This window comes from Ascaphus truei, unplaced genomic scaffold (assembly GCF_040206685.1).
Source record: "Ascaphus truei isolate aAscTru1 unplaced genomic scaffold, aAscTru1.hap1 HAP1_SCAFFOLD_1215, whole genome shotgun sequence".
Classification (NCBI taxonomy): Eukaryota; Metazoa; Chordata; class Amphibia; order Anura; family Ascaphidae; genus Ascaphus; species Ascaphus truei.
This window is the reverse complement of record NW_027454086.1, coordinates 45,147-65,174: the sequence shown is the minus strand read 5'-3', so window position 1 is coordinate 65,174 and position 20,028 is coordinate 45,147. Positions and strand designations below refer to the sequence as shown.

Below are 20,028 nucleotides of genomic sequence, written 5' to 3'. Positions count from 1 at the left end.
CCAGGGCCACTTCCTTCCCCTGATGTCAGGGAGAGGATGGGCATGCAGAGTGCAGTAAGTCTCCACGTTACTCTGGCCAACAGTCTTGGCCTACCTCCAGCATCTGTCACCCACAACATCTGTTCCCTCCTTGTAAAGTGCTGAACTATCTCACCTGGGTCAGTGCTATAGCTGATCACAGTGCCCGATCAGGATGTCACTGTGACAGGCAGCAGTGCAGATTGACCGGTCAATCAATGCAGTGCCGCAACATATGCACTAAATGAGATTTCCGTGCCCCCAGTCAGGTTACTCCCTGGGCAGTGACCCTGCTCACACCCTCCCCTAGTTCCACCTCTGATCACAATTATCTCTCTTGGAGAGTGTAGCAAATTGGAGTTGGGGGAATCTCACCTCTGCCATGCATGGTCACAATCTGGGCACAGGACCCAAATAGTGGGCAATGTGGCACTTCTTACAGTAGAGAATAAGTAACTTTATTCTTTACTTGTGTATTAAGGACCTTATTTGCATTAAATTCAGTCCACATGGGACCAAGACTTTCTGGCTTACTGAACAAAGTGGAATTGTTTCGTAGAGGGTGGAGAATTGTATTTTATCTGAAATTACCCCCTCTGCACAAAATACAAACAATTATACCCATACAAGTACCTTGTGGAAGTTGTTGCCCTCTATCTTCCTGTGGTCTCTCCCTGTTTCTCACCATGCCTCCTCCCATTTCCTTGCACCTCTGCGTCTCCGCATATATCCCTATACTCAGAGCCGGCTCCGGTCAGTGACATGGGATGCCCAAATATGAGCATATCCATATATGGGCATCCATGCCACTGACCGGAGCCCACTGTGTTGCGGATATGGAGAGAGACTGGGAGATTTACATCCCCTTATAATTCATATGGTGCATAGTACCGGCACGTATTGTTTTACCGGTACTGTGTACCTTCTTACTTTCACACTGGTACAGTATGTGCTGCAGTGGGACTGAGAGGGATATATTGGTAACACATAGTCATTGGTGGGGGAATTCAATCCATTTTGAAAATAGTAATGCATTGTTTTTTACTTTTTTTTTTGCAGTAATGAAGAATGAAAAAGTTCTGTTAAAATTGAATTGGACGTGAACTGGATTCAGCATTTCATCCTCAACTCTGCACCAGTGTGAATTGACGTTCTTTAATGTTCTGACAAGGTACATGCAACATCTCTTCCTCTACCCCTACACCACCCTCTGCCTCTTGCCTCTCTCTCCACCTCCCTGCTAAGCGTATTAACCCATCTAATGTAATCCACATTCCTTGTCTCACTTTACTCTTCCCTTCTCACGTGCCCTCTGGAATGTCTGCTCTACGACTAACATGGTCTATTTGTACATGACCTCTTCTGCTCTCATCATCCACCACTTCTCATTCCCCTCACCCCTGTCCTACTCGATACCTCAGCTTAATTGAACTCTCTCCTCTGACATCTACCCTTATCTCTAACCTCTCCTCACTTTCTGCTTAAACTAACTATCTTGTTAACTCTTACAATGCTATCATCTCCTCCTCCCTCCTCCTCCATCATCTATATGCCCCTTCTAGGCTCTGACACACTCATCCCTCTAAGGCCGTGATTATCATGGGCACACGCTTGGTCGTCCACAGTGCGTGCGAGCGATGCAGGGCCTCCCCGTCGCCTTGGACCTCAGTGCAGGGATTGCTGGAGCGACAGGCATGCGCTAACTTTGCCTTCTGTTGCGTGCTTACTATAGACGCAGCCTAACCCATGCATTGGTTAAATTCACAAGCACGCTCTCATCACACTTCATCACATCACACTGCTGCTCTTAACACCTATGGAGGAAATCTCACAGTCTGATTTTCTACACTAAACCTTTGTCCTGTTCTGTAAAACTCTGCTCCTTTTTTTAAGGTCAAACACTACTTTTTCCTCACTCATCAACACTCCAATTTCATTCACACTGTCTTCTATGTACTGCACCGACACACTTTATTCGAGCAAATACCCAGTATGTACCTGGCAGATACCTGGAATGCGCCGCTCCTCACCTCTGACAAGCCCCGTTGCATTTGCCTTCCCAGCCTGGGTTCATGCCTGGCTGACGGGCGGCTGATCTGTTAAATGATAATGATTAGGATTTAATAGGCTGCAATGCTTCGCGTGTCTACCAGATGGCATAAATTCATGAATTGTAATGCAGTATATATATACTGTATATACTGTGCAGTATTGCAGCCAGCGGGAATAAAATGCTTCAATCCCTGCCTGGAAAATAACCCAATGCACTCGGGCAGAAAACAGTCACAAACCTCAATACACCCGGGTATACCCGAATTCGTGGGACTAGCCGAGCTCGAATAAAGTGTGTCGCCAGTGTATTTGAGTCCCACCACTGACTTTCTCCTCCCACTTAACATCCATCCTTTATTTCTCCTCAAGCCTTTGCTCACTTGAGGCAAGGTGGATGCCATCCACAAGTAGATTCGTTCTCTCCCTTCCCCCTCTCTCTTTTTCTATCTAGATCTCATTGCACTCTTGACTCCTTTTCTCCTGTCACAAAGCTGGAACCTGATCTTCTCTTCTCCCTCTACCACATGCCCTCTCAATCCTATATTCTCACTCTCACCCACATCTTCAATTCCTCCATATCCTTTGGCTCTTTCAACTCTTCCTTTTAAGCATGCAGTGGTCACCCCTATTCTAAAAAATAACCTTGACCTTGTGTGAATTTCTAACTATCGCCCTGTATCCGTCCTACCATTTGCCTCCTAATTGCTAGAACGTCTTGTGATCTCCCGTTTGATCAACATTCTTAAATCACATGCTCCTCTGGGCCCTTCACAATCTGCCTTTCCCAATGTAACCAATTATGTACATAAAGAAAATTCCCAAGGTCCATTTTACTTACTAATCCTGCTTGATCTCTCTTCTGCTTTTGATACTGTCAATCACTCTTCTCATTCATATTCTAAACTCTTTCTTCGTATCCGCAGCAAACTTATATCCTGGTTTTCATCATACTTCTCCATCACACATTCTCCATCTCTGTTGCTAACGTGTCTTTGTCTCCTGTTGTTTTGTCTGTTGGTATACCTCAGGACTCTGTTCTGGGACCTCTCTCACTACATACTATCACTAGTTGACCTTATCAACTATTTTGGCCCTTGATATCATCTCTATGCAGATGATACACACACCTATCCACCCTACCGTCACTCCTGCAATTTAGTTCCTAGTTTCGGGTGGCCTCCTGGCTATATCCTCCATGGATGACACTCTTCTGCCTTAAACCTAATGTCTAAAACTGAGCTCCTCATATTTCCCCCTAAATCTGGCCTAATATCACCTTTCTCCATCGCAGTAAACAGTACTACCATCATCCTGTCATGAAAGCACATTGCCTAGGAGTAACATTTGACTCTTCCCTTTCCATCTTCATTCACGACACTGGCTAAAGTTTGTTGATTCTTTCTCTGTAATATTTCCAAGATTTGCCCTTTTCTCTGTCAATCTACTGCTAAAACGCCAATGCATGCCCTTATCGTATGGGTTAACATACTGCTAACAGGGCTCCCTGCTTCACAACTTTCTCATTTGCAATCTATCCAAAACTCTGCTGCTTGAATAATTTCCCTTTCTCCCACAACAGTATCTGCTCATCTCCTCCTCCTCCTTAAATCCCTCTCCTTGCTTCCCATCAAGTTTCAGATCACCTACAAAGTTCTCCTCCTTACCTTTTTGTTAAGGTTCTCTATTAGTGGTGTACCGAGTACCCGGCGTTACCCGACACATTTCCAGCTACCCGGACATTACTCGAAACCGGCCACTGAGAAGTGGACTTGGCCGGGTAATACCCGGCGTCGGGTAATACCCGGCGTCGGGTAATGTCAGGGCAGCTGGAAATAATCTTTTATACTTACCTTTCCTAAGACATCTAGGATCAGCAGCAGCAGTCCTCTGATGTTGGCAGCATCAGAGGTGTCTTCACCTGGCGGGGGGAGCTGCAGGAATCACTTCCACAGCACCGAAGCAGGTAAGCTGTGTCTGTGAGCCTGCAGCTCCCCCGCCGGCTGAAGACACCACAGATGCTGCCACCGTCACAGGACTGCTGCTGATCCTAGATGTCACTGCCACCCGGAAGGTAAGTGCCAAACCGTGTACCCGACCGGGTAGAACCTTTCATTTTGGCCGGGTACCCGTTACCCATTTTTTTATAGTTGAGGACCCAGTCCAACACTATTCTCTATTCATCTGCTCCTTCCTACATATCATCTTTGGTCTCGTTATGCCCTTCCTCGTCTCCTAAGCTCTACTAATAACTGTCTCCATTATACTTCTTACACCTCTACTGCGCACTCGCTCTCTTGCCTGAAACCCTTTCCCATCAATTTACCTGTGAAACTCACACACACTCAGTATATGCCAACATACCCTCTTCCACCCACATTTAAGATCAACCTTAAAATTCACAACTTAAATGAAGCATTTCAATAGCTTTTACTCGTTGCTACTGTCACTCATTCAGTCACTAACTATTGTTCCCAAGAAGTGCTTTATACTACAAGTACCCACCATTAAGGACAAGCATTGTCATCTACTGCACTTGTTCCCCCACCTGTTGTCTCTCTGTAAGTCTCCTTACATTTCTCTTAGATTGTAAACTACCCAGGACAGGGATTTACTTTCCTATTGTCTGTTTTTGTTTGTTGAACTTATTGTATAATAATTTCCTGTACTTTTTGGTCTCTCTTGTAAAGCGCTGAGTACACAATGGGTGGTATATAAATAGAGATATATGCAGAGTCTAGAGACAAGGCACACGTGTATAGGTAGCTACAGTTTATCCGGGACCGTATGCATCCTTGAAGTGCCTGTCCCAGTTATTTTCTATTGATTGCAATGTAGGAGTGTCTGTCCTGTCTTATTTTTTTTATTATTATTATCATTATTATTATTATATATACAAAGATATATACAAAGATTGTTTCCTGTCGTTAGCATGACATTGTGTGACACAGTGTGATGTCATTGATTCAGTAGATTGTGTGCAGACCGGGACTGCAGTACAGTTTCACTGACATGAATAACTTGTGTGGTAGAAGCTCTAGAAGGAGCACAGCTGTGGGAGGGAGGTGGATTTGCTTTGTATCACATGGTTTGGAGCAAGGTTCATTGTATGTATCGTCAATAATAATTATAATAATAATAATGCAATGCTTAACTTTTTTATTTCAAGAGGAAAGACTGCAGAACAGAAGTGAATATTGAAGCCATGTGTTCATTTTCTTGCAAAATAGAAAATTGAAGGACAGTTGAAGAGGAGGAAAATGACTACACAGAGACAGATAAGCAATGTGTATATTTCTCATTTAGTATTTGTCGTTTTATTGACTCCAAAAAATCCGGCTGCTAAGGGTTTCGCATTGGACATATTCACCTCTACTCCACCCCTTCCTGTGATCTGTACCATGCAGATTTTTGTTGATTCAATACATCATGAATAGAGTGTGGCTACAGTATGAAGTACTGACCCAAGGACCACATCTACTACCATTCATAACAAGAACATGTGCAGTAGCGCACTGCTGCAGTTCTATGTTATTGCTATGAAAGGTTGAGGTGGTGCAATCATATGAATCTTGAGTGGGAGGGATCCTGTTTGCATCATTTAATTTGATCTAGGCCAGTAGAGTATATAACTCTCAGTACAGGTTACATATGGCATCAGTATTAGTGATTTAAAGAACAGAAAAACAGGAGTGGAGAACAAAACCAAGTAATGTTGAAGTTACTACTTTTTACTATTTACTTGGTCAGTCTGTACTGTCTACTCCCCACACAGCTGCTAAGGGTTTCCATTTGAGATACATTCACCTTCTACTCTGCACTACTGTGCTACCCTCTATTCAGAGATGAGTTCAAGTCATGTTTACCACTCTAAATCGCTCTGCAGTCATTGATTCAGCACATCATGGGTAGAGCATGGCTATAGATACAGCAAGCTTTATTTTACCCTAATATTGCATTAAAAAATAGAATATCACTCAGTTTCCTACAGATTTACTGATGCTGATAATGCAGAATCTCACCCTCCCATCATAATACACCAGAGGAAGAAATAATCCTTGCTATATATGTACATTGTGTGACATATTGCCTCCATGACCATTGATGGCAAATACATATTCTGTATAGAGCAGCTGTGTTATGATGTAGTTGTTATTGATCATCATTGAGATATAATCACAAGAATCTTATGCAAAGGGAAACTGTCATTAGCATAGTGGGATTTCAGCCCCCAAACTTCTGTAATATTAATGCAATGTCTTACTTTTATTGCAGTGAACACCGAAGAGACGGATCTACTACAACAGCAAAATGATCATGCAGTTGACAATATGTTGTTCTGGTAATGTGCACAATTATTATGTATGGGCTCCACACCACAGTGCTGGACATATTTTGTTAACTTCAACACTACCCCTACCATGGAGATGTCTTCCTGTGATTGGTGTTACTGATTCAGTACATCATATGCACAGTGTGGCTATTATATGATGGATTGATTTAATGAACCCACCAAACACTGATGACATCTGTATCATCTTCTGTAAAGTGCATCTACAGCAGGATATTATCAGCATTTGGGGTGATATAATCAGAGGCATCTATGTGCTTTTGTGCTGGGTAAAGTCCTCCAGCTGAACCGCCCCCCGCCCCCCACCCCCCTACACCTCCTGCCACACAGGCAAACTTACTTACACACACAGCACACTTACTTATGCACACTGACACTTGGCATACCTACACACACACACCCCACAGCCACTGGCATGCATGCAGAGTCCTGGGCATGCAGGATGGGCATGCAGAGTACAGAATATCTCCACCTTGCTCTGGCCCATACTCTTGGCCTACCCCCAGCATCTGTCACCCACAACCTCTGTTCCCTCCCTGTAAATTGCTGCACTAACACACCTTGGTCAGCGCTGCAACCGATCACAGCACCGGATCATGTCACTGTGATAGGAAGCAGTGCTAATTGACCGGTCAATCAATGCCACGTGGCAACATACGCACCAAAAGAGATTTCCATGCCCCCTGACAGGCTACTCCCTGGGCAGTGACCCTGCTCATCTTCCACCTCTGATCACAATATTCTCTCTTGGAGAGTGTAGCAAATTGGAGTTGGGGGAATTTCACCTCTGCAGTGCATGTAGAGTCCTGTATGCAGAGTACAGAAAGTCTCCACCTTAGTCTGGCCCGTACTCTTGGCCTACCCACAGCATCTGTCACCCACAAATAATACATACACTAATACTCCCCACAATACACACTTTAATACCTCCTCAATAATAATCTCCCCAATAATATTATAGTCTTAAACACAATATACACAATACCCCCTAACACAAGATACCCAATCTAACACTCTCCTCTGCACCTCAACATAATATACACACTATAATACCCTACACACAATATAATACTCCCACACACACACAATATACACACTATCCTCCTACCGCCATAAAACACAACCAATAATACACACACACTTTGTGGATGTTGGGACCAGCTCCTTGCATGCACCAGTGAAAGAGAGAGGCCTGCCATCCGTGCCTCCCTCCGTTTCCCATCTTCTCCCTGTCTCTCTCCCTCCCTTTCTTTGCATCTCCCTGCATCTTTACGTATACCCAGTCAGTGACGGCTCCGGTCACGTGATGCCTTAATATGGGCTTATCCATATATCTGTTGCAGAGATGGAGAGAGACCTGGAGATTTTACATTTCCTTATAATTCATATTGGTACTTAGTACGGGCACTTATTGTTTTATCAGTACTGGGTACCTGACCGTACTGGCCTACGAGTGAGAAGGCAATATTGGCATCACACAGTTACTGTTGAATATGTCATTCAATCCATTTTGAAAATAGTAATGCAATGTGGTTTTGTTTTGTTTGCTTTTTGCAGTAATGAAGAATGAAAAAGTTATATTAAAATTAAATTGGAGGGGAACTGGATTCAGCATTTCTTCATGAACTCTGCACTTGTGAGCATTGACCTTCTTGAGTGCCCTGACAGGTACACGCAACTTTAAGACTATAATCTTCATCAACTGCTGTGCAAGCTTTCGTGCTATACCTCCCCCTCCGGTTTTGATTTATACATTTGCTCTCTCAATTCATGTCCTCTAATATCTGGAGGCTCTCTCCTAGCATTTCTCTCTACCACAGCACGTCATCCCAATGTAACCTCTCTCTTGTTCTTTCTGTTTACTGTTTCCTCACTGCTCTGTAAAACTTTTCTAATTTCTCTAACTTCCACACTCCTGCTTTTATCCACATGTTCTATACACTTTCCTTCCCCTACCTTTGCATGTGTCTACACAAAGCACCATTTGTACAGACCTCTATTGCAGCTATTTCTGCACTGCTCAATGAAATGCTCTCCTGCACATCCTATTCTCTTCCACCTTCCCTCATTCTCTACGCCCCCCTCTCAAAGCCCCCTCTCTCTATGTCTCCTCTCTCTACGCCTATCTGTCTCATTCTCTTGATGCCCTTCTCTCTCTACATATCCCTATCTCTGTCTCTCTCTACACCTATCTCTGTGTCTCCTTCTATGCTCGCTGATGTTGGGGGATATCTCTTATAATCTTGGACCGGCTCATATACACATCAGGCCTCCCTACTAAGAGTGTTAACCTATCTAATGTAATCCACATTCCTTTCCTTACTTTTCTCTTCCCTTCTCCTGTGCCCTCTGGAATGTCCACTCTTACTAACAAGGCTCTAGTTGTACATAACCTCTTCTGCTCTCATCAGTCACAATCAGTCATTCCCCTCACCGCATCTTACCTGTCCCACTGATTTGCCCCTGCTTAATTAAACTCTCCTCTGACATCTACTCTAACCTCTCTTCTCTCTTCTCTCTCTCTCTTTCTGCTTAAACTAACAATCTTATTAACTCTTACAATGCTATCCTCCTATCTATATGCCCCCTATAGGCTCTGACACACTCATCCCTCTAACCCACACCTTTGGCTAAATTCCCAAACACACTCATCACACTTCCACTCGCTGTTCTTAATACCTACGGAGGAAATCTCACACTTTGTTTGATTTTTCTACAGTAAAAATGTCTCCTGTCCTGTATAAAGCTGCTCTCTAGGGCTAAATACACTACTTTTTTCCACACTCATCAACACTCAAATTTAATTTACGCTGTTTTTTTCTCTGTATTTGACTCCCTCCACTGACCTTCTCCTCCCACTTGCCATCCTTCCTTCACTTCTCCTCAAGCATTTGACTACTTCAGAGGCAAGGTGGATGCCACCCAAAAGGAGATTCCTTCTGTCCTTCCCCCTTCTCTCCTTCTACCCAAATCTCCTTCTGCACTTGACTCCTTTTCTTCTCTTACAGAGCTGGAAGCTAATCATCTTCTATTCTCCCTCTACCACATGCCCTCTAGATCGTATCCCCTCACACCTTACTGCATCTCTTAGTCCCCACTCTCACCCACATCTTCAATTTCTCCCTATTCTCTGGATTTTTGCCCTCTTACTTTAAGCCTGTAGCGGTCACCCTTTTGTCAGAAACAAACTACACCCTATGTGCCTTACTAACTACCGCTCTGTATCCCTCATGCTGTTTGCCTTCTAATTGCTAGTGTCAACATTCTTAAATCACATGCCCTCCTGGATCCTTTACAACCTGCCTTTCGTACAGCACGTTCTACAGACTGTGCTTAAAGCTAATTCCCAAGGTTTTTCCCTACTAATCCTACTTGATCTATCGGCTGCGTTTGATGCTCTCAATCACTCTCCTCCTTCATATTCTAAACTCTCTCTTGGTATCAGTAACAAAGTTCTATCCTGGTTTTCATCATAACTTTCCTGTCACACATTCTCCATCTCTGTTGCTAACATGTCTTCGTCTTCTATTGATCTGTCTGTGGGTATACATCAGGTCTCTGTTCTGAGATCTCTCTTTCTCTCTACATACTATCATTTGGTGACTTCATCAATGCTTTTGGCCTTAGATATAATCTCTATGCGGATGATACACACACAAATCTATCCACCCCTGTTCTCACTCCTGCAATCCAGTCCCTACTCTTGGGTTGTCTCCTGGCTATATGCTCATGGATGGCACTCCACTGCCTTAAACTTAATGTCTAAAACTGGGCTCATATTATCCCCTTTCTCCATCACAGTAAACAGTACTACCATCTATCTTGTCATCAAACATGTTGCATAGGAGTAACATTTGGCTCTTCAATTCCATCTCCATTCACATGCACGGCTATGGGTAAAATGTGTTGCCTCTTTCTCTGTAATATTGCCAAGATCTTCCCTTTCCCCTCTCAACCTACTGCTAAAACTCCAATGTATACTGTTATCCTATAGGTTATTTTAACATACTACTAACAGGCCTCCATGCTTCACAACTTTCTCCTATGCAAAACTCTGCTGCTTGAATTATCTCACTTTCTTCCACAACAGTCTCTGCTCATCTCCTTAAATCCCTGTCCTGGCATCCCATCAAGTTTTTGTATCACCTACAAAGTTCTCCTCCTTACCTTTTTGTTAAGGCTCTCCATTAATCTGCTCCTTCTTGCATATCATCTTTGATCTCTCGTTATGCCCTTGCTTGTCTCTTGCACTATAACCATAACTGTCTCCTGTAAACTTCTTTCACCTCTACTGTTCTCTCACTTGCCTGAAACCATTTTCCATCACTGCACCGTACATGTGAAACTTCCTCACACTCAGTATATGCCAACATAACCTCTTCCACCCACATGTAAGACCAATCTTAAAATTCACGACTTAAATCAAGCATTTCAAAAACTTTGACTCGTGGCTACTGTCCCACACCCACAGTCACTGCTAACAACTATTGTTCCCAAGATGTGCTTTCTACTAATTGTACCCACCATTAAGGACAAGCATTGTCATCTACTGCACTTCTTCCCCCAACTGCTGCCTCTCTTTAAGTCTTCTAACATTTCTATTAGATTGTAAAGTTCCCAGGGCAAGGATTTACTTTCCTATAATCTGTTTTTATTTGTCGCACTTATTTTTTAATTATTTTTCCCCTCTCCCCTAATGATATACATATAGGTTTTCCTGTCATTTGCATGACAGAGTTATTATGGTTAACTATTGCATCATGTAGACTGCCTTTTCAGTGTGATGTAATTGATTCAGTACTTTGTGTGCAGACTGTGACTGCAGTACAGTGTCACGAACATTAATGACTTGTGTGGTAGAAGCTCTAGAAGGAACACAGCTATGGGAGGGAGGTGGATTTACTTTGGATCACATGGTTTGGCGCAAGGTTCATTGTATGTATGATCATAACCATGCAATGCTTAACTTTTATTTCAGGAGGGAAGAACAGTGAATATTGAAGCCATGTGTTTCTTTTCTGTCAGAAGAGAAATTTTGAAAGACAGTTGAAGAGGAGGAAAATGACTACACAGAGACAGATAAGCAATGTGTATATTTCTCATTTAGTATTTGTCGTTTTGTTGACTCCACACAATCCAGCTGCTAAGGGTTTCGCATTGGACATATTCCCCTCTACTCTACCCTTCCTGTGATCTGTACCATGCAGGTTTTTGTTGATTCAATACATCATGAGTAGAGTGTGGCTGCTGTATGAAGTATTGACCCAAGGACCACATCTACTACCATTCATAACAAGAACATGTGCAGTAGCGCACTGCTGTAGTTCTATGTGTTTTATTAAAGGTTGAAGTGGTGCAATCATATGAATCTGGAGTGGGATGAATCCTGTTTGCATCATATGGTTTCATCTAGGCCAGTAGAGTATATCTCTCAGTACAGGTTACACATGGCATCAGTAGTAGTGATTTAAAGAACAGAAAAAACAAGAGAAACTTCAATGTTGATAACAAAGCCAAGTAATGTTGAAGATACTCCTTTAACTATTTATTTGATCAGTCTGTACTGTCTACTCCCCACACAGCTACTAAGTCTTCCATTTGAGATACATTCACCTCCTACTCTGCATTGCTGTTCTGTCCTCTATTCAGAGATGAGTTCCAGTCATGTTTACCACTCTGAATCACTCTGCAGTCATTGATTCAGCACATCATGGGTAGAGCATGGCTACAGATACAGTAAGCTTTATTTTACCGGCTGATCATCCATAATATTGCATTAAAACATAGAATATTACTCAGTTTCCAAAAGATTCAGTGATGCTAATAATGCAGAATCTTACAACACATCCCATCATAATGCACCAGAGGAAGAAATAATCCTTGCTACACTACCGACACGTTTTATTGAAGCACGGCTAGCACCGCAAGCCGGGGGATGCCCCGGCGTGCTAGCCGCACTCCCTCAGCGTGCCGCGCATCACCGATGCACGGTCACGCGTCATCGGGTGCCTGCGCCCCCTGCACGCGCGTCCAGGGCTCCCCGAGGGAGCACTGGTGTCCCGCGATGTGGGGGACAGCGGCAGGGGGTTCCGGGGGACCCGACGGACCCGGCAGCGGAAGGGAGAAAGCCCCGATCGGAGGGCGCTCCTCCGCTGCTTCGGCGTGCGCCCGGCACCCTCCGGCGCGCGCCAGGTTACTGCTGCGGCCAAGAACGGGCAAATGCTCGAATAAACTCGGCCGCAGCAGTATATCTGTACATTGTGTGACGTTTGGCCTCCATGACCATTGATAGCAAATACATATTTTGTATTGAGCGGCTGTGTTATGATGTAGTTGTTATTGATCATCATTGAGATATAATCACAAGAATCTTATGCAAAGGGAAAATGTCTGCAGCATAGTGGGATTTCAGCTCCCAAACTTCTGTAATATTAATGCAATGTCTTACTTTTATTGCAGTGAACACTGAAGAGACGGATCTACGACAACACTGCACAGGACAAGAGCAAACACTACAAGCAGCAAAATGATCTTGCAGTTGCAAGTATGTTCTGTAATGTGCACAATTATTATTTATGGGCTACACACCACAGTGCTGGACATATTCTGTTAACTTCTACCCCTACCATGGAGATGTCTTCCTGTGATTGATTCAGTACATCATATGCACAGTGTGGCTATGATATGATGGATGGATTTAATGAACCCACCACCCACTGACATCTGCATCATCTTCTGTAAAGTGCAGCAGGATATTATCAGCATTTGGGGTGGTATAATCTGGGGCATCTATGTGCTTTTGTGCCTGGATAAGTTCCTCCAGCTGAACCACCCCCCTATACCTGCCACACAGGCATACTTACAGAGCACACTTACTTATGCACACTGACACTTGGAATACACACACACACACACACACACAGACACTGTCATGCATGCAGTGTCCTGTATGCAGAGTACAGAAAGTCTCCACCTTACTCTGGCCCGTACTCATGGCCTATCCCCAGCATCTGTCATCCACAACCTCTGTTCCCTCCCTGTAAAGTGCTGCACTAACACACCTGGGTCAGCGCTGCAGCTGATCACAGTGCCGGATCATGATGTCAATGGGATAGGCAGCAGAGCTGATTGACAAGTCAATCAATGCAGCTCCGCAATATATGCACCAAAAGAGATTTCTGTACCCCCTGTCAGGCTACTCCCTGGGCAGCGACCCTTCTCACCCCTCTCATTCCACCTCTGATCACAATAATCTCTCTTGGAGTGTGTAGCAAATTGGAGTTGGGGGAATCTCACCTCTGTAGTGCATGGTCACAATCTGGGCACTGTACCCAAATATTGGGCAATGTGGCACGTCTTACAGTAGAGAATAGAATAAGTAACTATATTCTTTACTTGTGTATTAAGGAACTTATTTGCAATAAAAATTCAGTCCACCTGGGACCAAGACTTTCTGGTTTTCTGAACAAAGTGGAATTGTTTTCCTATAATTTTATATTCTCTGAAATGTAACATCACAATAAAGTACTCCTATTTTTTTCCTTTGTGCTTTTTTATGGACTATTCCTTTATGTATTTCACTTAATGGGACTAATTACCTTACGATTAGATTTCACTTGTATTTTCTTGGGTTACTCTTTGGAATTTCTCTCTGTGTTCATTTATACTATCTTATTTAGAGCAGTCTTTGCCATTGGACCCCATTTCTTGCCAGAGAGATCTGTAACACAGAGTATTGAAGAGAGTACAGAACAGTGGTGAAGTAGATTTTTATGCTTCTAGGCAGCCTCCCTTCTCACCATGTATTCTGCCCCCGACGGTCTCTTGCACTGCTCCCTCCTACACCCACTCTCCTCACTCTTCCCTCCCCTCCCCGCTATCACTCAATGACCCCCTCTCATTCAATCCTGCTCCCTTACTCCCCCCTCACTCATTCTTCCTTCTGCACACACAATCCTCCCGAATATCACTCCCAAACAACACACACACTAATTCTCCCCACAATACACACTATAATACCTCCTTGTGACGATAGCTTCCACAGGCTTATTAATATTACACAAAAATAATTGGGTTTGAACTGAACGAGGCTTAAGATATAATAAATTGTATTTATTCCTTAGAATATAGGTGAACACAACAGATAATACAGTAACGAACAAGAAGTACACTTACTTAAGGGTTGGGGAATGAGAAGTATGATGTAGCATTTCTTTCAGCAGTGAGGAAATCATTCAGGTGATATCAGGTAACCATATCAGCAAACGAAGACAAAGGATATATGGGTGGACAGCAGTTTATAAACCATTCTCCTTCTATTCTTAACCTTAAGCACAGGGGATTGGTTTACAATTACCTCCAGCCACTCACTAACGTGGGAAAGCATTCTGACCCATGCCCCCCTGCTAGTTGGCACATGCGCAGTAGAACTCTGGGGGTCTCATTTCTGAAGCCCCACATTTACGTCAGGAATGCCAGACAGTCTACCATTTGGAGTTCTGGCAGGAAAACCTTTGTTGAAAGGTGTTAACTGGAACACTTAAGACCTGCCCTGGTTTGGGCTTCGGATAAACAGTGAGGGTGATAAAACTCTTTGAACAGCACTTAAATCCTAGACATAGCGGCGTCCCCAGGGCCATCTGCTACCTTATGGCCCAAAAGAATCTCTTCTGGGTCTTTGTCCATACCTTAAGATACACTATTAAGCATAAAACATAAACGTATTAAAATATCCGGTTCCGTTAGGTTTAGCAGGTCCAAACTTCCCAGTTCGCATTGCCAGAACTGGGACACCATATGGTCCAAAAAGCGACTTGCTACGACCTAAGAAACCGGAGTTACACCAATGCACATTAAATAATTTTAATACAAAAATCTCCATTGAAAAAGAAATCTCAGCTTTTCACTAAATCCCCATTGAAAACAACGGGCAGCTCCGCCATAGACTTTCAATGGTAAATCGCCGCCATTGAAGTCAATGGGGGTTTTCTGCCATTGAAGTTTATGGGAAAAGTCCCGAACTTCAAGGGGGTCCATACTCCGTCGGGTTGGTCCAAGCGGGTCAAGGATGGTTCTGCAGCGATGCCGGAGCAGTGGCTACAGATACCCCAAACCCTGATCCGCTGAACCCTCCGGAACCGGAGATATGGATTCCTAAAATTCAGCATTTCTCACTTAGTCATTTTTCTGAGCCGTTTCTGCCGCCGCCGGCAAAGCCTATGGCGCGACCCGTTCTATCTGGTTCGACCCTTATCGGGGGTCCAGGATTCGGGGACCCGGTGGTGGTCGAGTGGGGGGACGCTTAGGAACTAGGGGCAAAAAGAATTTTATCCCTAGGTGCCCTAAAACAGTTTATTTCCCCGCTAATTGACGTTGAACTTGACCCAGTGATTTTAGCTCTTTTGAAGGACATTGTATCCGCTTTGCGGTTTGCGGTCTGGACGGCAGCCAACTAGGTTACCTCGAGGCATCTCCATTGAAGTCAATGAGCCCATTGACTTTCAATGGGAAACCGCCGCTCTCCCTCTCGGACGCCACCTGCTGGTCACTACAGGAAACAGGACGAAAACAGCACAAATTCCTATTGAAATGCATTGAGCCCTAATGGCGGTCAATGGGGACCTGCAAAATGGTGCCCGAAAAGGCGGGAAACTTACACAAAGAGCTATAATCATTAAAGAATTATTAACCCTTGTGCTCCCGGATGGATTCTAGTGTGTGTGTGATGCAAACACTGAGTAACCAGACATTACAATGGAACAGGGGAAAATACATTTACATGTCATAACAAGGGTTACATCACATTTCTGGACCTCAGCCCAGTTAACCCCTTGTCTCCCTGGTGCGGTCAGGGGTGGCCAAATGGGGTGCAACCCCTTTAATACCGGGCCACCCCCTCTCTCCCTCTACACCTCCCCTTCTTAATGCGTGTCCTGTGGCCCACTGGCCCTGACGGGGAGTGGGGCACTGCTGGCACCATTAATGAATTCAGTCTCAGAGGGATAGTCCTGGCGTGAAAGTCCATCAGCATTGCTGTTTTCACTACCCTTTTTGTGCTGAATGGTGAATTCAAATTCTTGCAAAGCCAAGCTCCATCTCAGCAGTTTGGCATTTTCCCCTGATACCCTCTGTAGCCAGCTCAGGGGATTGTGGTCGGTAATGACCGTGAAAGCCCTCCCATAGACATAGGGCTGGAGCTTTTTGAGTGCCCACACAATGGCCAAGCACTCCTTTTCAATGGTGGCATATGCCACCTCCCTGGGGAGCAGTTTGCGACTGAGATACACCACAGGGTGCTCTTTGCCGTCGTCCCCCACCTGGCTCAACACAGCCCCCACACCAAAGTCTGAGGCATCAGTCTGAATAAGAAAATGCTTGGTATAATCTGGGGCAGCCAGGATGGGGGCCTCAGCAAGCGCAGCTTTCAGTGCCTGGAAAGCAGTTTCACAGGCAGGAGACCAGGTAATAAGCACAGGCAGTTGCTTCTTAGTCAGATCAGTCAGGGGTTTGGCCACGGCGCTGTACTGTGGGACAAATTTCCTGTAGTACCCTGCGGTGCCCAAAAAGGCCATGACCTGTTTCTTGGTTTTTGGAACAGGCCACTGAACTATGGCTTCTACCTTGGCTGGCTCTGGCTTGAAATGCCCTCCACCCACCCTGTGCCCTAAGTACAGGACTTCTGCCATACCTACCATACACTTAGTGGGTTTTAAGGTAAGCCCAGCCTCCCTGATTCTATCCAGCACCGCAGCTACATGTCCTATGTGGGATTCCCAGGAATTACTAAAGACAGCAATGTCATCTAAGTAAGCCCTGGCATAGCTCTGCATCCCTTCCAGTAACCTATTGACCAGGCGTTGGAAGGTAGCCGGGGCATTCTTCATCCCAAATGGCATCACCAAAAACTCATAGAGGCCACTTGGAGTGAAGAATGCTGACTTCTCCCTAGCCTCCAGGGTCAGGGGAATCTGCCAGTAGCCTTTGCTCAGATCCATGGTGGTCAGATACTTTGCCCCCGCGAGTTCATCTAGTAACTCATCCATGCGGGGCATGGGGTAAGCATCTGACACCGTCCCAGCGTTGAGCAACCGGTAGTCCACACAAAACCGGGTGGTTTTGTCCTTCTTAGGCACTAGGACTACTGGACTTGCCCAAGGGCTCTGGGACGGAGTAATTACCCCTAGGGTCAGCATCTCCTCAATCTCTCTCTCCATACTTGTCTTGACCTCTGCTGACACTCTATAAGCGTGCTTATGCAGAGGCTGCAGGTCCCCTGTGTGTACTGGGTGTTTGGTGAGATGTGTGGTCCCTGGCATGTCAGTGAAGAGGGCGCTATACTGAGCTAGCATGTCCCTGGCTTCTCCCTTCTGCCTAGCACTCAACTGTGCCCCGATCTCTACCTGCTCAACAGTGTTTCCTTGCTTTGCCTCCCCTAGGAGATCAGGCAGAGCATTGCTCGCCGGATCCTCCAGCAGTGGGCTACAAATGGCCATTACTGCTCCCATACTCGGTGCTCTGTATTCCTTTAACATATTAATGTGATATGTCTTGTGCCTCTCAGGCGCTACCTGTACAACATAGTTGCACTCATTCACCTTTCGGATAACCGGGTACGGTCCCGACCAGGCAGCCATCAGCTTGTTCTCCCGAGTGGGTTTGAGAACAAGCACCTGCTGTCCTGGGATGAATTCTCTGCTACGGCCTGCTGGTCATACCATTGCTTCTGCTTGGTCTGAGCAGCCCTGAGGTGGTCCTGGGCCACCCCCATAAGCATCTCTAACCGGTCTCTGAGATCTACTACATACTGGATCACTGAAGCATCAGTAGCAGTAGTCTTCCCCTCCCATCCCTCACGGAAGAGGTCCAGAGGTCCACGTACCCTGCGGCCATATAGTAGCTCGAAGGGGGAGAAGCCTGTAGATTCTTGCGGTACCTCTCGGTATGCAAACAGCAAGTGCTGCAGGTGAATCTCCCAGTCTTTCCCCTCCGCCTCTATAAAGGTCCGAAGCATCTGCTTCAGGGTACCATTAAACCTCTCACATAATCCGTTTGTTTGGGGATGGTAAGGGGTAGTGCGCTGGTGCTGTACACCGCAGGCATCCCAGAGACAATGTAACAGTTCACTCATGAACTGCGACCCCTGATCAGTTAGGATCTCACTAGGGAAACCTACCCTAGCAAAAATGTTCAGCAAAGCTGCTGCCACTGTCTTGGCACTTATGGTGCCCAGCGCTACCGCCTCAGGGTACCGGGTGGCAAAATCCACCACCGTGAGGATGTAGCACTTCCCTGACCTGCTAGGAATCATGAGGGGTCCTATCAGGTCCATCGCTACCTTCTGGAAGGGTTCCCCTATTATCGGTAGGGGTCTCAGGGGTGCCTTCACACGGTCGCCCGCCTTACCTACTCGCTGGCAGGCATCACAGGAGCGGCAGAAATCATCCACATCCCTGGATGCCCCCGGCCAGAAATAACGCTGCAATAACCGGGCTCGCGTTCTGGTGACCCCCTGATGTCCCGCTAACGGAATAGAGTGAGCTACCCATAACAATTGCTGTCGGTACCCCTGGGGTACTACTAGCTGTCGCTTACCGGTCAATCCCATCTCTATTCTCGGGTTCCCTTCTTCTCTGTATAGGAGTCCCTTATGCCATAGGCAGCGCTCAGTGCCCTCCCCTGCCTGAGATTCGGACGCCCGAAGTCTCACGCCGGCCAGGGTAGGGTCTGCCTTCACTGCCTCCCTAAACTGGGCTCCTAAATCTGCCCCCCCCCAGTCATGTCATTGTCAGGGGAAGGGGACACGGTAAGGGGGAACAGTAAGTCAGCCTGTGGTTGCAACTGATCCTGGCTTACCTCCCTGGGCTCCTCTGTGCCCTCCGCTAACGTTGGTCCCAAAGGCTGGGGGACTGGGGTGGCCACCGCCGACATTGCCGCGGTCTGGCTCTGGGTAACCGCCGCCACTGCAGCGGGCTGGGGCACACGGTCGTAGGTGCAGGTCATCGGTCCCAGGTCATTGCCCAAAAGAATTTCAGCATCCAAACCTGGTAAAACCCCCACCTCCCGCACACCCTTGCCCACCCCCCAATCCAAAAAAATGCGGGCCACCTGCAGGAAACGTGGCTCTCCGTCAGCCACAGTGATCTGTATCCCAGGGCCTGGGATCAATTCCTCTGGCCGGACCATATCAGGTCGGACCAGGGTCACTGCAGCTCCTGAATCAAGTAAGCCAACTGCTTGCCGGTCACCGACTGTGACCGGGGTGAGATGCTTGCTCCTGCCGTCCGTCTGCTGCAGGTCTGCGCTGTGATGTCCTCCGCTCCTGGCTGTAGGCACTGAAGAAACCGGGGTAGGGGTGACATGGGACGTCTCGCTGGGAGTTGTTTCCATGACCGGTCCTGGTTCTTTGGTGGAAGCCACCCGCACGCGGGCTACCGGCTTTGCAGCTGGGGTGCGTTGCCCTCGATAGGGTCCGTTGGAACGCAGGGGTTCTGGGCAATCTGGTCTGATGTGACCAGTGCTGTTGCAATTGTAGCACCGGCGCTCATGCCGGAGCTCTCCCGCCTTCTGTGACCCGCTGCCCGCAGGCGGCTTTTGAGTCCACTGGGGGGTAC

At 46.1% G+C, this 20,028-nt stretch overlaps 1 long non-coding RNA gene across 1 annotated transcript; it reads left to right on the top strand.

Moving 5' to 3' along the window:
- Positions 1–1,079: 1,079 nt before the first annotated feature.
- LOC142475407 (uncharacterized) lies at positions 1,080–13,687 on the top strand. The gene is made up of 6 exons (XR_012790936.1): positions 1,080–1,189; positions 5,237–5,354; positions 6,343–6,409; positions 7,976–8,086; positions 11,397–11,506; positions 12,878–13,687. It is a non-coding gene; the product is annotated as an uncharacterized LOC142475407 (long non-coding RNA).
- Positions 13,688–20,028: the final 6,341 nt, after the last annotated feature.